Raw genomic sequence first — 17,530 nt, 5'->3', positions numbered from 1 at the left:
TAAGTAAACTTTTAATTAGGGTCTTTCCCTTTAGATGCCACTATTCCCCTGTAAAGGCCTTTGAAGACGCCAAAGGGGATTTAGATTAATCCTTCAATTTTCCTCTAAATTTTTGGATGTCTCCACGCAATTCTCTTGCCCTTTGGCATCCCCAAAGTGGCATTAAAGTAAGCTTTCGAAATGTTTCTTTCCCTTTTGATGCCTCTATGCCCCTGTAATTGCCTTTGGCGGCGCCAAAGGGGATTTAAACTAAATCTTTAATTTGTCTTTTTATTTTTGGATGCCACCATGCAAAGGTATTGGACTTTGGCACCCCTAAACGGTCTTTTAAGTAAACTTTTAATTTGTCTCTTTCCCTTCAGATGCCACTATTCCCCTGTAAAGGCCTTTGAAGACGCCAAAGGGGATTTAGATTAATCCTTCAATTTTCCTCTAAATTTTTGGATGCCTCACCGCAATTCTCTTGCCCTTTGGCATCCCCAAAGTGGCATTAAGGTAGGCTTTGCAAATATTTCTTTCCCTTTTCGTGCATCTATGCCCCTGTAATTGCCTTTGGTGGCGCCAAAGGGGATTTAAACTAAAGCTTTAATTTGTCTTTTTATTTTTGGATGCCACCATGCAAAGGTATTGGACTTTGGCACCCCTAAACGGTCTTTTAAGTAAACTTTTAATTTGTCTCTTTCTCTTCAGATGCCACTAATCCCCTGTAAAGGCCTTTCAAGACGCCAAAGGGGAGTTAGATTAATCCTTCAATTTTCCTCTAAATTTTTCGATGTGTCCATGCAATTCTCTTGCCCTTTGGCATCCCCAAAGTGGCATTAAAGTAAGCTTTCGAAATGTTTCTTTCCTTTTTGATGCCTCTATGCCCCCGTAATTGCCTTTGGCGGAACCAAAGGGGATTTAAAATAAATATTTAATTTGTCTTTATTTTTGGATGCCACAATGCAACTGTATTGGACTTTGGCACCCCCAAAGGATATTTTAAGTAAACTTTTAATTAGGGTCTTTCCCTTTAGATGCCACTATTCCCCTGTAAAGGCCTTTGAAGACGCCAAAGGGGATTTAGATTAATCCTTCAATTTTCCTCTAAATTTTTGGATGTCTCCACGCAGTTCTCTTGCCCTTTGGCATCCCCAAAGTGGTATTAAAGTAAGCTTTCGAAATGTTTCTTTCCCTTTTGATGCCTCTATCCCCTGTAATTGCCTTTGGCGGCGCCAAAGGGGATTTAAACTAAATCTTTAATTTGTCTTTTTGTTTTTGGATGCCACCATGCAACTGTATTAGGACTTTGGCACCCCAAAACGGTCTGTTAAGTAAACTTTTATTTGTCTCTTTCCCTTCAGATGCCACTATTCCCCTGTAAAGGCCTTTGAAGACGCCAAAGGGGATTTAGATTAATCCTTCAATTTTCCTCTAAATTTTTGGATGTCTCCACGCAATTCTCTTGCCCTTTGGCATCCCCAAAGTGGCATTAAAGTAAGCTTTCCAAATGTTTCTTTCCCTTTTGATGCCTCTATGCCCCTGTAATTGCCTTTGGCGGCGCCAAAGGGGATTTAAAATAAACCTTTAATTTGTCTTTTTATTTTTGGATGCCACCATGCAACTGTATTGGACTTTGGCACCCCCAAAGGGTATTTTAAGTAAACTTTTAATTAGGGTCTTTCCCTTTAGATGCCACTATTCCCCTGTAAAGGCCTTTGAAGACGCCAAAGGGGATTTAGATTAATCCTTCAATTTTCCTCTAAATTTTTCGATGTCTCCATGCAATTCTCTTGCCCTTTGGCATCCCAAAGTGGCATTAAAGTAAGCTTTCCAAATGTTTCTTTCCCTTTTGATGCCTCTATGCCCCTGTAATTGCCTTTGGCGGCGCCAAAGGGGATTTAAAATAAACCTTTAATTTGTCTTTTTATTTTTGGATGCCACCATGCAACTGTATTGGACTTTGGCACCCCCAAAGGGTATTTTAAGTAAACTTTTAATTAGGGTCTTTCCCTTTAGATGCCACTATTCCCCTGTAAAGGCCTTTGAAGACGCCAAAGGGGATTTAGATTAATCCTTCAATTTTCCTCTAAATTTTTGGATGTCTCCACGCAATTCTCTTGCCCTTTGGCATCCCCAAAGTGGTATTAAAGTAAGCTTTCGAAATGTTTCTTTCCCTTTTGATGCCTCTATGCCCCTGTAATTGCCTTTGGCGGCGCCAAAGGGGATTTAAACTAAATCTTTAATTTGTCTTTTTATTTTTGGATGCCACCATGCAAAGGTATTGGACTTTGGCACCCCAAAACGGTCTGTTAAGTAAACTTTTGATTTGTCTCTTTCCCTTCAGATGCCACTATTCCCCTGTAAAGGCCTTTGAAGACGCCAAAGGGGATTTAGATTAATCCTTCAATTTTTCTCTAAATTTTTGGATGCCTCCACGCAATTCTCTTGCCCTTTGGCATCCCCAAAGTGGCATTAAAGTAAGCTTTCCAAATGTTTCTTTCCCTTTTGATGCCTCTATGCCCCTGTAATTGCCTTTGGCGGCGCCAAAGGGGATTTAAAATAAACCTTTAATTTGTCTTTTTATTTTTGGATGCCACCATGCAACTGTATTGGACTTTGGCACCCCAAACGGTATTTTAAGTAAACTTTTAATTTGGTCTTTCCCTTCAGATGCCACTATTCCCCTGTAAAGGCCTTTGAAGACGCCAAAGGGGATTTAGATTAATCCTTCAATTTTCCTCTAAATTTTTCGATGCTCCATGCAATTCTCTTGCCCTTTGGCATCCCCAAAGTGGCATTAAAGTAAGCTTTCCAAATGTTTCTTTCCCTTTTGATGCCTCTATGCCCCTGTAATTGCCTTTGGCGGCGCCAAAGGGGATTTAAAATAAACCTTTAATTTGTCTTTTTATTTTTGGATGCCACCATGCAACTGTATTGGACTTTGGCACCCCCAAACGGTATTTTAAGTAAACTTTTAATTAGGGTCTTTCCCTTTAGATGCCACTATTCCCCTGTAAAGGCCTTTGAAGACGCCAAAGGGGATTTAGATTAATCCTTCAATTTTCCTCTAAATTTTTGGATGTCTCCACGCAATTCTCTTGCCCTTTGGCATCCCCAAAGTGGCATTAAAGTAAGCTTTCCAAATGTTTCTTTCCCTTTTGATGCCTCTATGCCCCTGCAATTGCCTTTGGCGGCGCCAAAGGGGATTTAAACTAATCTTTAATTTGTCTTTTTATTTTTGGATGCCACCATGCAAAGGTATTGGACTTTGGCACCCCAAAACGGTCTGTTAAGTAAAATTTTAATTTGTCTCTTTCCCTTCAGATGCCACTATTCCCCTGTAAAGGCCTTTGAAGACGCCAAAGGGGATTTAGATTAATCCTTCAATTTTCCTCTAAATTTTTGGATGCCTCACCGCAATTCTCTTGCCCTTTGGCATCCCCAAAGTGGCATTAAAGTAAGCTTTCCAAATGTTTCTTTCCCTTTTGATGCCTCTATGCCCCTGTAATTGCCTTTGGCGGCGCCAAAGGGGATTTAAAATAAACCTTTAATTTGTCTTTTTATTTTTGGATGCCACCATGCAACTGTATTGGACTTTGGCACCCCCAAAGGGTATTTTAAGTAAACTTTTAATTAGGGTCTTTCCCTTTAGATGCCACTATTCCCCTGTAAAGGCCTTTCAAGACGCCAAAGGGGATTTAGATTAATCCTTCAATTTTCCTCTAAATTTTTGGATGTCTCCACGCAATTCTCTTGCCCTTTGGCATCCCCAAAGTGGTATTAAAGTAAGCTATCGAAATGTTTCTTTCCCTTTTGATGCCTCTATGCCCATGTAATTGCCTTTGGCGGCGCCAAAGGGGATTTAAACTAAATCTTTAATTTGTCTTTTTATTTTTGGATGCCACCACGCAAAGGTATTGGAGTTTGGCACCCCTAAACGGTCTGTTAAGTAAACTTTTAATTTGTCTCTTTCCCTTCAGATGCCACTATTCCCCTGTAAAGGCCTTTGAAGACGCCAAAGGGGATTTAGATTAATCCTTCAATTTTTCTCTAAATTTTTGGATGCCTCACCGCAATTCTCTTGACCTTTGGCATCCCAAAGTGGCATTAAAGTAAGCTTTCCGAATGTTTCTTTCCCTTTTGATGCCTCTATGCCCCTGTAATTGCCTTTGGCGGCCCCAAAGGGGATTTAAAATAAACCATTAATATGTCTTTTTATTTTTGGATGCCACCATGCAACTGTATTGGACTTTGGCACCCCCAAAGGGTATTTTAAGTAAACTTTTAATTAGGGTCTTTCCCTTTAGATGCCACTATTCCCCTGTAAAGGCCTTTGAAGACGCCAAAGGGGATTTAGATTAATCCTTCAATTTTCCTCTAAATTTTTGGATGTCTCCACGCAATTTTCTTGCCCTTTGGCATCCCCAAAGTGGTATTAAAGTAAGCTTTCGAAATGTTTCTTTCCCTTTTGATGCCTCTATGCCCCTGTAATTGCCTTTGGCGGCGCCAAAGGGGATTTAAACTAAATCTTTAATTTATCTTTTTATTTTTGTATGCCACAATGCAAAGGTAGTAGACTTTGGCACCCCTAAACGGTCTGTTAAGTAAACTTTTAATTTGTCTCTTTCTCTTCAGGTGCCACTATTCCCCTGTAAAATCATTTCAAGACGCCAAAGGGGATTTAGATTAATCCTTCAATTTTCCTCTAAATTTTACGATAAGCCCATGCAATTCTCTTGCCCTTTGGCATCACCAAAGTGGCATTACAGTAAGCTTTCCAAATGTTTCTTCCACTTTTGATGCCTCTATGCCCCTGTAATTGCCTTTGGCGGCGCCAAAGGGGATTTATATTAAACCTTTAATTTGTCTTTTTAATTTTGGATGCCACAATGCAACTGTATTGGACTTTGGCACCCCCAAAGGGTATTTAAAGTAAACTTTTAATTAGATTCTTTCCCTTTAGATGCCACTATTCCCCTGCAAAGGCCTTTGAAGACGCCAAAGGAGATTTAGATTAATCCTTCAATTTTCCTCTAAGATTTTGGATGCCTCCACGCAATTCCCTTGCACTTTGCCATCCCCAAAGTGGCATTAAGGTAAGCTTTGCAGATGCTTCTTTCCCTATTGGTGCCTCTATGCCCCTGCAATTGCCTTTGGTGGCGCCAAAGGGGATTTAAACTAAATCTTTAATTTGTCTTTTTATTTTTGGATGCCACCATGCAAAGGTATTGGACTTTGGCAACCCTAAACGGTCTTTTAAGTAAACTTTTAATATGTGTCCTTCCCTTCAGATGCCACTATTCCCCTGTAAAGGCCTTTGAAGACGCCAAAGGGGAGTTAGATTAATCCTTCAATTTTCCTCTAAATTTTTCGAGGTGTCCATTCAATTCTCTTGCCCTTTGGCATCCCCAAAGTGTCATTAAAGTAAGCTTTCCAAATGTTTCTTTCCCTTTTGATGCCTCTATGCCCCTGTAATTGCCTTTGGCGGCGCCAAAGGGGATTTAAAATAAACCTTTAATTTGTCTTTTTATTTTTGGATGCCACCATGCAACTGTATTGGACTTTGGCACCCCCAAAGGGTATTTTAAGTAAACTTTTAATTAGGGTCTTTCCCTTTAGATGCCACTATTCCCCTGTAAAGGCCTTTGAAGACGCCAAAGGGGATTTAGATTAATCCTTCAATTTTCCTCTAAATTTTTGGATGTCTCCACGCAATTCTCTTGCCCTTTGGCATCCCCAAAGTGGTATTAAAGTAAGCTTTCGAAATGTTTCTTTCCCTTTTGATGCCTCTATGCCCCTGAAATTGCCTTTGGCGGCGCCAAAGTGGATTTAAACTAAATCTTTAATTTGTCTTTTTGTTTTTGGATGCCACCATGCAAAGGTATTAGACTTTGGCACCCCTAAACGGTCTGTTAAGTAAACTTTTAATTTGTCTCTTTCCCTTCAGATGCCACTATTCCCCTGTAAAGGCCTTTGAAGACGCCAAAGGGGATTTAGATTAATCCTTCAACTTTTCTCTAAATTTTTGGAAGCCTCACCGCAATTCTCTTGACCTTTGGTATCTCCAAAGTGGCATTAAAGTAAGCTTTCCAAATGTTTCTTTCCCTTTTGATGCCTCTATGCCCCTGTAATTGCCTTTGGCGGCGCCAAAGGGGATTTAGAATAAACCTTTAATTTGTCTTTTTATTTTTGGATGCCACCATGCAACTGTATTGGACTTTGGCACCCCCAAAGGGTATTTTAAGTAAACTTTTAATTAGGGTCTTTCCTTTAGATGCCACTATTCCCCTGTAAAGGCCTTTGAAGACGCCAAAGGGGAGTTAGATTAATCCTTCAATTTTCCTCTAAATTTTTGGATGCGTCCACGCAATTCTCTTGCCCTTTGGCATCCCCAAAGTGGCATTAAAGTAAGCTTTCCAAATGTTTCTTTCCCTTTTGATGCCTCTATGCCCCTGTAATTGCCTTTGGCGGCGCCAAAGGGGATTTAAAATAAACCTTTAATTTGTCTTTTTATTTTTGGATGCCACCATGCAAAGGTATTGGACTTTGGCACCCCTAAACGGTCTTTTAAGTAAATTTTTAATTTGTCTCTTTCCCTTCAGATGCCACTATTCCCCTGTAAAGGCCTTTGAAGACGCCAAAGGGGAGTTAGATTAATCCTTCAATTTTCCTCTAAATTTTTCGAAGTGTCCATGCAATTCTCTTGCCCTTTGGCATCCCCAAAGTGGCATTAAAGTAAGCTTTCCAAATGTTTCTTTCCCTTTTGATGCCTCTATGTCCCTGTAATTGCCTTTGGCGGCGCCAAAGGGGATTTAAAATAAACCTTTAATTTGTCTCTTTATTTTTGGATGCCACCATGCAACTGTATTGGACTTTGGCACCCCCAAAGGGTATTTTAAGTAAACTTTTAATTAGGGTGTTTCCCTTTAGATGCTACTATTCCCCTGTAAAGGCCTTTCAAGACGCCAAAGGGGATTTAGATTAATCCTTCAATTTTCCTCTAAATTTTTGGATGTCTCCACGCAATTCTCTTGCCCTTTGGCATCCCTAAAGTGGTATTAAAGTAAGCTATCGAAATGTTTCTTTCCCTTTTGATGCCTCTATGCCCATGTAATTGCCTTTGGCGGCGCCAAAGGGGATTTAAACTAAATCTTTAATTTGTTTTTTATTTTTGGATTCCACCACGCAAAGGTATTGGGGTTTGGCACCCCTAAACGGTCTGTTAAGTAAACTTTTAATTTGTCTCTTTCCCTTCAGATGCCACTATTCCCCTGTAAAGGCCTTTGAAGACACCAAAGGGGATTTAGATTAATCCTTCAATTTTTCTCTAAATTTTTGGATGCCTCACCGCAATTCTCTTGACCTTCGGCATCCCAAAGTGGCATTAGAGTAAGCTTTCCGAATGTGTCTTTCCCTTTTGATGCCTCTATGCCCCTGTAATTGCCTTTGGCGGCCCCAAAGGGGATTTAAAATAAACCATTAATATGTCTTTTTATTTTTGGATGCCACCATGCAACTGTATTGGACTTTGGCACCCCCAAAGGGTATTTTAAGTAAACTTTTAATTAGGGTCTTTCCCTTTAGATGCCACTATTCCCCTGTAAAGGCCTTTGAAGACGCCAAAGGGGATTTAGATTAATCCTTCAATTTTCCTCTAAATTTTTGGATGTCTCCACGCAATTCTCTTGCCCTTTGGCATCCCCAAAGTGGTATTAAAGTAAGCTTTCGAAATGCTTCTTTCCTTTTGATGCCTCTATGCCCCTGTAATTGCCTTTGGCGGCGCCAAAGGGGATTTAAACTAAAGCTTTAATTTGTCTTTTTATTTTTGGATGCCACCATGCAAAGGTATTGGACTTTGGCACCCCTAAACGGTCTGTTAAGTAAACTTTTAATTTGTCTCTCTCCCTTCAGATGCCACTATTCCCCTGTAAAATCATTTCAAGACGCCAAAGGGGATTTAGATTAATCCTTCAATTTTCCTCTAAATTTTTCGATGCGCACATGCAATTCTCTTGCCCTTTGGCATCACCAAAGTGGCATTACAGTAAGCTTTCCAAATGTTTCTTCCCCTTTTGATGCCTCTATGCCCCTGTAATTGCCTTTGGCGGCGCCAAAGGGGATTTAAAATAAACCTTTAATTTGTCTTTTTATTTTTGGATGCCACCATGCAACTGTATTGGACTTTGGCACCCCCAAAGGGTATTTTAAGTAAACTTTTAATTAGGGTCTTTCCCTTTAGATGCCACTATTCCCCTGTAAAGGCCTTTGAAGACGCCAAAGGGGATTTAGATTAATCCTTCAATTTTTCTCTAAATTTTTGGATGCCTCACCGCAATTCTCTTTGAAAGTTATTGTTCATCAATATCTTTTATAAGGTTATTCTATGCAAAATCGATCTTTCATTGACGGTTGTCCGCAAGAGAACTCCGCTTTGCCTTTGTACGACCGGCTCCGCCTTGAAACTTTTCTGCATAAAACAATTGCCCGATCTTTCTTTTTTCGGGATAGTTTTTTTTTTCACTATCTGGGGTGTTTTGGCATTCCAGATTTTGAGGTTAGGCCCCTTTAGGATGGACATAGGTAAGCCATCCACTGCCCCCGTAGGGGGTAGTGGTAACGGACGCTTCCATGAAAAAGAAGAAACGCTGATTTTGTGTTGACCCATACGACCAGAGCAACGACTCTTGCTTCCCTCAGTCTCTTCCTAATCAGAAACGTCATTGATGGTTGGTTTGGACATGTTGAAACGATTAGGAAACTGGTTAGTGGTGATTTGATAAGTCGATGAAACAGGTAGCGGAGCTACTTAAGTTGACGAAGTTCCATATTCATGACGTGGTCTCGATACCCGTTGCCATGAATTCATGCAGTGGAGTCATCTACTGAACTGATGTCATGGATATGTCAGAGGACGACATTGTGAAGGAACTAGCAAACGAGGACGTTATCGCTGCCTGGCTCATCACCAAAGCTGATTGCTCCATGAAAAAGAGGTTTTATTTATAGCCAGGTTAATGAGTCATGGGAGACCATTGGCTGTAACCACTGGTGAATGACTGGTCAGCTATAGGTGAACATGGTGGAAGTGTGGCCAACTCTGTAGTTCCTACTGCAAGAAAGATGTAAAGTAATTCGTCTGGAACTTTGGCTTATGTTACGATTCGTTCACGCAACAGCTTATAATTGCTCACAGTATTTTGGAACGTCTGACCCATCCAAATAGGTTATTACAGTTATATGGTTGTTTGCCTTAATTAGCAGTAGAGCTCAACATGGGAATAATGACTACCTACCTTTTTTATTTGCAGTATACAAACAATAAGAGACCAGCTTTTGAAGCTCCTTTTACTGGTAAATGATGACATACAATTGCATCTTGTTTACCCTAACGTTTCACAGATCAAGAATTGTAAGGATAACATTGCTAGCGAGAGGCTTTTGTCCTTGCAGTTGCCACCAATTTGAAGCATATATTTAAAGATGGATGATAATAGATTAAACTATAATGTACCCATGATTTCAGATCTATCATGACCCACACACAAACATTGGTAGATGTTACATATAATATTTCTTAATTTAACTTAATATCAATAGAAAAATATGCCTTAATGTGTTCAAGCTGAAAGGAAAATTAAAACACCGTTCATTTCCAGAATTCCAGTCAAACATCGGGTTGGATATGATGACACTCCGACCACCGTCGAGGACCACCCTCAGTCGCCTGCTGACGTCGCAAGAGAGAGGGAGGAAGCCGTCATGAGAGCAATCAAGTGTCTTGCCTCAAGGAGGGTCGTACCTCCTCCACGTGTAAGTTTGATAGTGGGGTAAACCTTCGTCGAGTCAAGGAGGGTGGTACCTCCACATGCGAGTTTGATAGGGGGTAAATCTTCGAGTCGAGGAGAGTGGTACCTCCTTCACGTGTGAGTTTGATTAGGGGTAAACCTTTGTCGAGTCAAGGAGAGTGGTACCTCCTTCACGTGTGAGTTTGATTAGGGGTAAACCTTCGTCGAGTCAAGGAGGGTGGTACCTCCTTCACGTGTACGTTTGATAGGGGGTAAACCTTCGTCGAGTCAAGGAGGGTGGTACCTCCTTCACGTGTAAGTTTCATAGGGGGGTAAACCTTCGTCGAGTCAAGGCGTCAACCACCGACATAAATGATTGACATGACGGTATGTGGCAGACTGGGACCCTCCCTGTGACTTGTGTCACGATTGGGAGCATTTGGTTCCTCAGGGAGCGCTATACTCTCATGGTATTGTTAGCCGGGAGACCATGATGTTGTGTCGGAGAGTGAGTTGCCGTAGCACCCTAGGGAGGGAGGGAGAGAGAGAGACATCAAACCCGGCGCGATGCAGTAAGGCTGTTGCGTGTTAGCGAATGACTCGCTCGTTATGTGTCATGCGTCTTCGTCTGTCTTGGAGTGATCCGCCGCCGTGTATCAGGATGGGACGTGCCAATGCGCCAGGATATGAGGTGCAGACGCATGTCAGTTGGTGAGATCGTCGTTTGAAATTGAACGGCTTTGATTTTAGAGGACTAGTCGGGTGTTGTTGTTCATCATTGTTGAGGGGGGTTGTGGAAGAGAACATCTCGTCGTATGCCAGAGAACAACAGACCGCCGTGGTAAACTATCGTACATCGGGGCATGAGCCCACGACGTGTGGTCAAATCGAAACCACTGACTTCTGTCAGGGAGTGAGTAGCGTTCCTCCACCGTCAGATAGGAAGCCGCCCTTGTGTACCAGGGAGTTAGTGGGAACAGTGTGTCCTAGATTGAGGTGCCAACGTGTGCTAGAGAAAGAGCCAGAGAATCTGTCAGTGTGAGCAGCCATTCTTTGCCACGGGAGTTTGTTAGGAAGTGAGCAGTGGTTTTGTTTTGTCGCCACTGTAGTAGTGTGAGGTAGGAAGCCAGCCTTCTGCATCAGGGAGTTAGTCATGTATTGTTTCATGGTGTGAACTACCCACGTATGTTAGACAAAACCACCGACGTGTTTTTGCCTCTAAGGCGTGTGTGTCAGGCAGGAAGTAATCGTAACGGAGTTAGGCCATGTAGTGTATCTGGGAGTGAGCTACCGATGTGTATCAGAGACAATGCCACCGACGTCAATCAGGGAGTGAGCAGTGTTTTTAGTGTGTCAGGTAAGAAGCCATACCGTTGCGTGTCAGAGAGAGAGGATCGAATTTGGATTGCCATGAAGTGAGCTACCGACACACGTGTGTCAGAGACGAAGCTCATCGATGACTGTTGGAGAGTAGGCAAAGTTTTTGAGTTCGTCGAAGTAACGTGTGTTCAAGTAAGCTACCGACATGTATCACAAACTGAACCACCGACGCCTGTCGAGAGTGAGTAACGCTTTCTTTTCACATTTGTAGTGTGTAAGGCAGGAAGCCGCAATGTATGTATAAACGAATTAGTCGAAGTAGATTGTCGAGGAATGAACCAACGACGCCACACTAAAGCGTCCCTTTAGGACATTTGTTATAGCTAATGCCAGACGACTATTTTCCACTTGCATGGTTTATGGGTCGTCAAAGTAAAGCTTTACATTGTCTTTTATTTTGGCTAACGGTAGACGGTTTTATATAGGTTTTGTGGGACACATATGTGAGTCGTCGAATTAAAGTTTTATTTGAGGAAATTTCCTCTGGCTAACACTTGTGCGTGCTACATGGGTCATCAAAGAAAAGCTGCACGTTGGTGACTTGACTCTGGCTTCGCAAGACAATTTCATTTTGCTGTTGAGGGCAACACAGGTAATCAAAGTAAAACCTTACTGAGTTTATGCTGAACAATGCCAAACGATATTCGGCAGTTCTATCGAGCTCCACAGGTCATCAAAATAAGCTTCACTTTGGGAATTATATATTTTTGGTACATGACTGGCGATTATATTTAGCTTTTAGGGAGTGATATGAGCTTAAGGTATTAGTCGGTAGGTTATGTGTTAGGGAGCGAGTTGCCGTAGTCCCCCAAGGAGACAGCCACTGCAGGGGATGGTGGTGGCTGACACCCTACTGTCAGGGAGTGAATCGCCGGCATGTGTCGGGCTTCATTGTCAGTCTTGGAGTGCGCTGACGTCCTGTGTCAGCAAGACACGGAGCAACACGCGCCAGGCTGTGAGATGCTGACGTATATCAGCTGGTGAGACATCATTGGAAAAAGCGGCTCCGATGGTACAGTCGTTCTCGTTTAACAGGGAAGGAATACCTTAATTTTCTCAGACAACAAGCCGTCGTAGTGCACTGTCGTACGTCAAGACGTACGTACATATATATATATACTCGTTAACAAGATGCCTTGATTAGGGCATTCAGGTGCCCCTGCTGCCTCGAACATCGTATGAAAAATAAATCGACCACAACAGTTCGCATACGTGTCTTGGAAATTCCCGTCGACAAAGGTTGTTTTGGGAAATACCACATTAAAAGCAGGACGAGCATATTGCTCATGTTTTAGTCTGGTCTGTTGACACACTTCTGTTGATGCTGTGTCCATTTATTATTACACGTTAGGGAAGTACTATAAATACATATGGGGTCATTGGAAACCATCGGTGAAATTCCATATTCTATGGTGAGTGTGGTAAATGGTGATATAGGTTGGTAGTCCTGGCTATGGCCGTCCTCGGAGATGTACTATCTATAATCGCGATAAAAATATATTTCCATCGTCGCGGACAAAATTTATTCTTAAGATCACATTTTGTCTCAGTCGTGGTTTACCGTAAAAAAACAAACAAGTAAAACATTGTTTAGAAATTGACTGACGTCAGAAGAGTCGGAATATATCATAAACGTGGACGACGTCTGAATCCGAATTGTTACATTGACTCTGACTTGGTCGGACTGACATCCAAAATATATACTTTATTATAGAGCAAAAGAAATTTTCCTACATAAACGTTTAGTAACACACGCATGTAGCACGAGTACATGGAATATTAGTAAGTGTATAGTCATAAATGAATGTTACAAAACGATAAAAGGCCATGCAAGTCATTTCATTGGATTGAGACAACGCCTTGCCATACAGTAAAGCCCCGCTTCTGCTTCGAGATGGCGGAGGAGCGCGGTCATTCACAAAACCGAAGATTACTATGTTTCTGGTTCATACATTCATTTCCTGGGTTGTTTTGGTGAGTGACAATATCGCGTTGAGGGTTCCGGGAAGTGTAGTGGTGGAGGAGACTTCAAGAGACTAGAGAAGAGGTAAGGTACTGGTCACTGAGATACTCGGGGTAAAACCCAATTTGCTGACACAAGTCTTGTGGTGGTGGAAAGATGAGGATATGTGGCCACAGGTGTCAGGTCGCCGGCTCGGTAGCTGCCAGCTGGCTTCGTGCTCCCGGCTCGGAGTTGAATGATGTTTGCATAAACAAAGGTCTTATTTCTAGCCAGGTATGAGTAACATTTGGAGATTAATGGTTGTAACCAATGTAGAGTGAGTGGTGAACTAGAGTTAGGTGTACTTAGTATAATTAGCACAGCTAGAAAATGTAGAAAACCTATGAACTCTGTAGACAGACACTTCGTAGTATATTACTATTCACTCAGATGACAGCTTATGATTATTCATCCCGGAATGTGTAACCCGCCAATCACATTATTACAGTTAACATGGTTTTGGTAAATTGGCGGTTTAACTCATTTGAAAAACTTTTTTTTTTCTTATGGATGTCCAACATACAAACAGTAACAGACCACCGGGTCCTTTTTTAAGCTTCACGTTTCCAGGGAAAGAAATTAGAAATCTGCTGTAAGAGTTCGCCCCACTTCCAAATATCCCTTATACGTGGACACTTCATGCGTTATCACAGCAGCAGACCACAAAAATAATGGTACATTTCTATTATGATCATGTACTTCTGGGGATGTTAGGTAAGATTTTCATAGGCTGTGGTCGGCTTTGCGGGGAGCTACTGCACTGGGTCACAGTGAGGTAGGCTAGAATAAGTGGGTGAGTGGTGGCTTCTGTACTGGATCATGGTGACGTAGGGTAGCTTCGGTCAGCCGTGAAGCGGTGGCTAGTATACTGGACCACTGTGAGGTGGCCCAAAAAGGGGCGATGAGAGTTGTGGCTACTTTACTGAGTTATGGTGAGGTAGGCTAGTGTCGGCTGGCCGGGGAATGGCAGCTCGTCTACTGGATCGCGGTGAGGTAGGCTAGGATCGGCTGGCCAGGGAGCAGCAGTTTGTCTACTGGATTGCGTTGAGGTAGGCTAGGGTCGGCTGCCAGGGAGTGGCAGCTCGTCTACTGGATTATATTGAGGTACGCTAGGGTCGGCTGGCCAGTGAGTGGCAGCTCATCTATTGGAATATATTGAGGTAGGTTAGGGTCGGCTGGCCAGGGAGCGGCAGCTTGTCTAATGGATCGCGGTGAGGTAGGTAAGGGTCGCCTGGCCTGGGAGTGGCAGCTTGTCTACTGGATCGCGGTGAGGTAGGCTAGGGTCGGCTGGCCAGGGAGCGGCAGCTTGTCTACTGGATCTCGGTGAGGTATGGTAAGGTCGGCTGGCCAGGGAGCGGCAGCTTTCTACTAGATCGCATTGAGGTAGACTAGAGTCGGCTGGCCAGGGAGTGGCAGCTTGTCTACTGGATTGCGTTGAGGTAGGCTAGGGTCGGCTGCCAAGGAGTGGCAGCTCGTCTACCGGATTATATTGAGGTAGGCTGGGGTAGGCTTGCCAGTGAGTGGCAGCTCATCTATTGGAATATATTGAGGTAGGCTAGGGTCGGCTGGCCAGGGAGCGGCAGCTTGTCTAGTGGATCGCGGTGAGGTAGATAAGAGTCGCCTGGCCAGGGGGCGGCAGCTTGTCTACTGGATCGCGGTGAGATAGGCTAGGGTCGGCTGGCCAGGGAGCGGCAGCTTGTCGGCTGGGCAGGGAGTGGCAGCTCGTCTACTGGATCGAGTTGAGGTAAGCAAGGGTCGGCTGGCCAGGGAGCGGCAGCTTGTCTACTGGATTTCGGTGAGGTATGGTAAGGTCGGCTGGCCAGGGAGCGGCAGCTTGTCTACTAGATCGCGGTAAGGTAGGCTAGGGTCGGCTGGCCAGGGAGCGGCAGCTTGTCTACTGGATCTCGGTGAGGTAGGCTAGGGTCAGCTGGCCAGGGAGAGGCAGCTCTGTCTGCTGGATCGCGGTGAGGTAGGCTAGGGTCGGCTGACCAGGGAGTGGCAGCTCGTCTAATGGATCGCGTTGAGGTAGGTAAGGGTCGCCTGGCCAGGGAGCGGCAGCTTGTCTACTGGATCGCGGTGAGGTAGGGTAGGGTCGGCTGGCCAAGGAGCGGCAGCTTGTCGGCTGGGCAGGGAGTGGCAGCTCGTCTACTGGATCGAGTTGAGGTAGCAAGGGTCGGCTGGCCAGGGAGCGGCAGCTTGTCTACTGGATTTCGGTGAGGTATGGTAAGGTCGGCTGGCTAGGGAGCGGCAGCTTGTCTACTAGATCGCGGTAAGGTAGGCTAGGGTCGGCTGGCCAGGGAGCGGCAGCTTGTCTACTGGATCTCGGTGAGGTAGGCTAAGGTCAGCTGGCCAGGCAGCGGCAGCTTGTCTGCTGGATCGCGGTGAGGTAGGCTAGGGTCGGCTGGCCAGGGAGTGGCAGCTCCTCTAATGGATCGCATTGAGGTAGGCAAGGGTCGCCTGGCCAGGGAGCGGCAGCTTGTCTACTGGATCGCGGTGAGGTAGGCTAGGGTCGGCTGGCCAGGGAGCGGCAGCTTGTCTACTGGATCTCGGTGAGGTAGGCTAAGGTCAGCTGGCCAGGCAGCGGCAGCTTGTCTACTGGATCGCGGTGAGGTAGGCTAGGGTCGGCTGGCCAGGGAGTGGCAGCTCGTCTAATGGATCGCATTGAGGTAGGCAAGGGTCGCCTGGCCAGGGAGCGGCAGCTTGTCTACTGGATCGCGTTGGAGCGCACTTGTTATGGTCCGGAGTAGAGTCTGCCAGGGCGCGCTTGTCACTGGATCGGGTGGTAGGCTAGTCGGTGCCAGGGGGCACTGCTAGGTGATTGGGAGCAAGGGTCTGGCCAGGGGCGCAGCTGTCACTGAGTGAGGTGGTAGGCGGCGCCGGCGGCAGCTGTCGTGGCGGTGGCAGCTGTCTACTGATCGGTGAGAGGAGTCGCTGGCCGGAGGCAGCTTGTCTAGATCCGGGGGTATGTAAGTCGGTGCCGGGGAGCGCTATGATGCGGAGTAGGCAGGTCGCTGGCCAGGGCGGCGTTGTACTGGATTCGGTGTAGGCTAAGGTCGCTGGAGGGAGCGGCGCTTCGCTACTGATCGCGGGAGTAGCTAGGGTCGCTGGCAGGAGCGCCCTTGTTACTGGATCGCGGTGAGGTAGCAGGGTCGGGGCCGGGGTGGCAGCTCGTCTATGGATTATTGGGCAGGTCGCTGGCAGGGAGTGGCAGCTTGTCATGGATTGGTTGGGTAGCAGGGTCGGCTGCAAGGAGTGGCAGCTCGTCTACCGGATATTGAGTAGGCTGGGTAGGCTTGCCAGGAGGGCAGCTTCTATGGAATTTGGGTAGCTAGGTCGGCTGGCCAGGACGGCAGCTTGTCTATGATCGCGGGAGTAGATAAGGTCGCTGGCAGGGCGGCGTTGTCTACTGGATCGCGGTGAGTAGGCTAGGGCGGCTGCCAGGAGCGGAGTTGTCGCTGGCAGGGAGTGGCAGCTCGCTACTGGATCGAGTGAGGTAGCAGGGTCGGCTGCCAGGGGCGCAGCTTGTCTACTGGATTCGGTGAGGTGGTAAGGTCGGCTGGCCGGACGCGCTTGCTAAGATGGGAAGGTACTAGGGTCGGTGGCCAGGGAGCGGCGTTGTCTACTGGATTCGGTGAGGTAGGTAGGTCAGCTGCCAGGGAGAGGCGCTTGTTGTGTGCGGTGAGTAGGCTAGGTCGGCTGCCAGGAGGGCAGCTGTCTAATGGATCCGTGAGGTAGCAAGGTCGCCGGCCAGGGGCGGCAGCTTGTCTCTGGATCGCGTGAGTGGGTAGGGTCGCTGGCCAAGGAGCGGCAGCTTGTCGCTGGGCAGGGATGCAGTGTTACTGGATCGAGTTGAGGTAGCAAGGGTCGGCGGCCAGGGAGCGGCAGCTTGTCTACTGGATTTCGGTGGGTATGGTAAGGGTCGGCTGGCTAGGGAGCGGCAGCTTGTCTACTGATCCGGTAGGTAGGCTAGGGTCGGCTGGCCAGGGACGGCAGCTTGCTACTGGATCGGTGAGGTAGGCTAAGGTCAGCTGGCCAGGCAGCGGCAGCGTTGTCGCTGGATCGCGGTGGGTAGGCTAGGGTCGGTGGCCAGGGAGTGGCAGCTCCTAAGGATCGCATTGAGGTAGGCAAGGGTCGCCTGGCCAGGGAGCGCAGTTGTCTACTGGATCGCGGTGGGTGGCTAGGGTCGGCTGGCCGGGAGCGGCAGCTTGTCTACTGATCTCGGTGAGGTAGCTAGGTCAGCTGGCCAGGCAGCGGCAGCTTGTCTACTGGATCGCGGTGAGGTAGCTAGGGTCGGCTGGCCGGGAGTGGCAGCTCGTCTAATGGATCGCATTGAGGTAGCAAGGGTCGCCTGGCCAGGGAGCGGCAGCTTGTCTACTGGATC

The 17,530-nt window shown here is 45.9% G+C and overlaps 1 long non-coding RNA gene across 1 annotated transcript in view; it reads left to right on the top strand.

Moving 5' to 3' along the window:
• The first annotated feature begins 329 nt into the window (after positions 1-329).
• Positions 330-17,530, top strand: part of LOC139767387 (uncharacterized) — a 93,495-nt gene continuing 76,294 nt past the window's right edge. The window contains exon 1 of the long non-coding RNA XR_011717062.1: positions 330-495. This is a non-coding gene — a long non-coding RNA (uncharacterized lncRNA). The remainder of the gene's footprint in view (positions 496-17,530) is intronic.

Source organism: Panulirus ornatus, chromosome 61, assembly GCF_036320965.1.
Source record: "Panulirus ornatus isolate Po-2019 chromosome 61, ASM3632096v1, whole genome shotgun sequence".
NCBI classification, from domain to species: domain Eukaryota; kingdom Metazoa; phylum Arthropoda; class Malacostraca; order Decapoda; family Palinuridae; genus Panulirus; species Panulirus ornatus.
The sequence above is the reverse complement of the archived record's forward strand: the minus strand, read 5'-3'. Positions and strand labels throughout refer to the sequence as shown.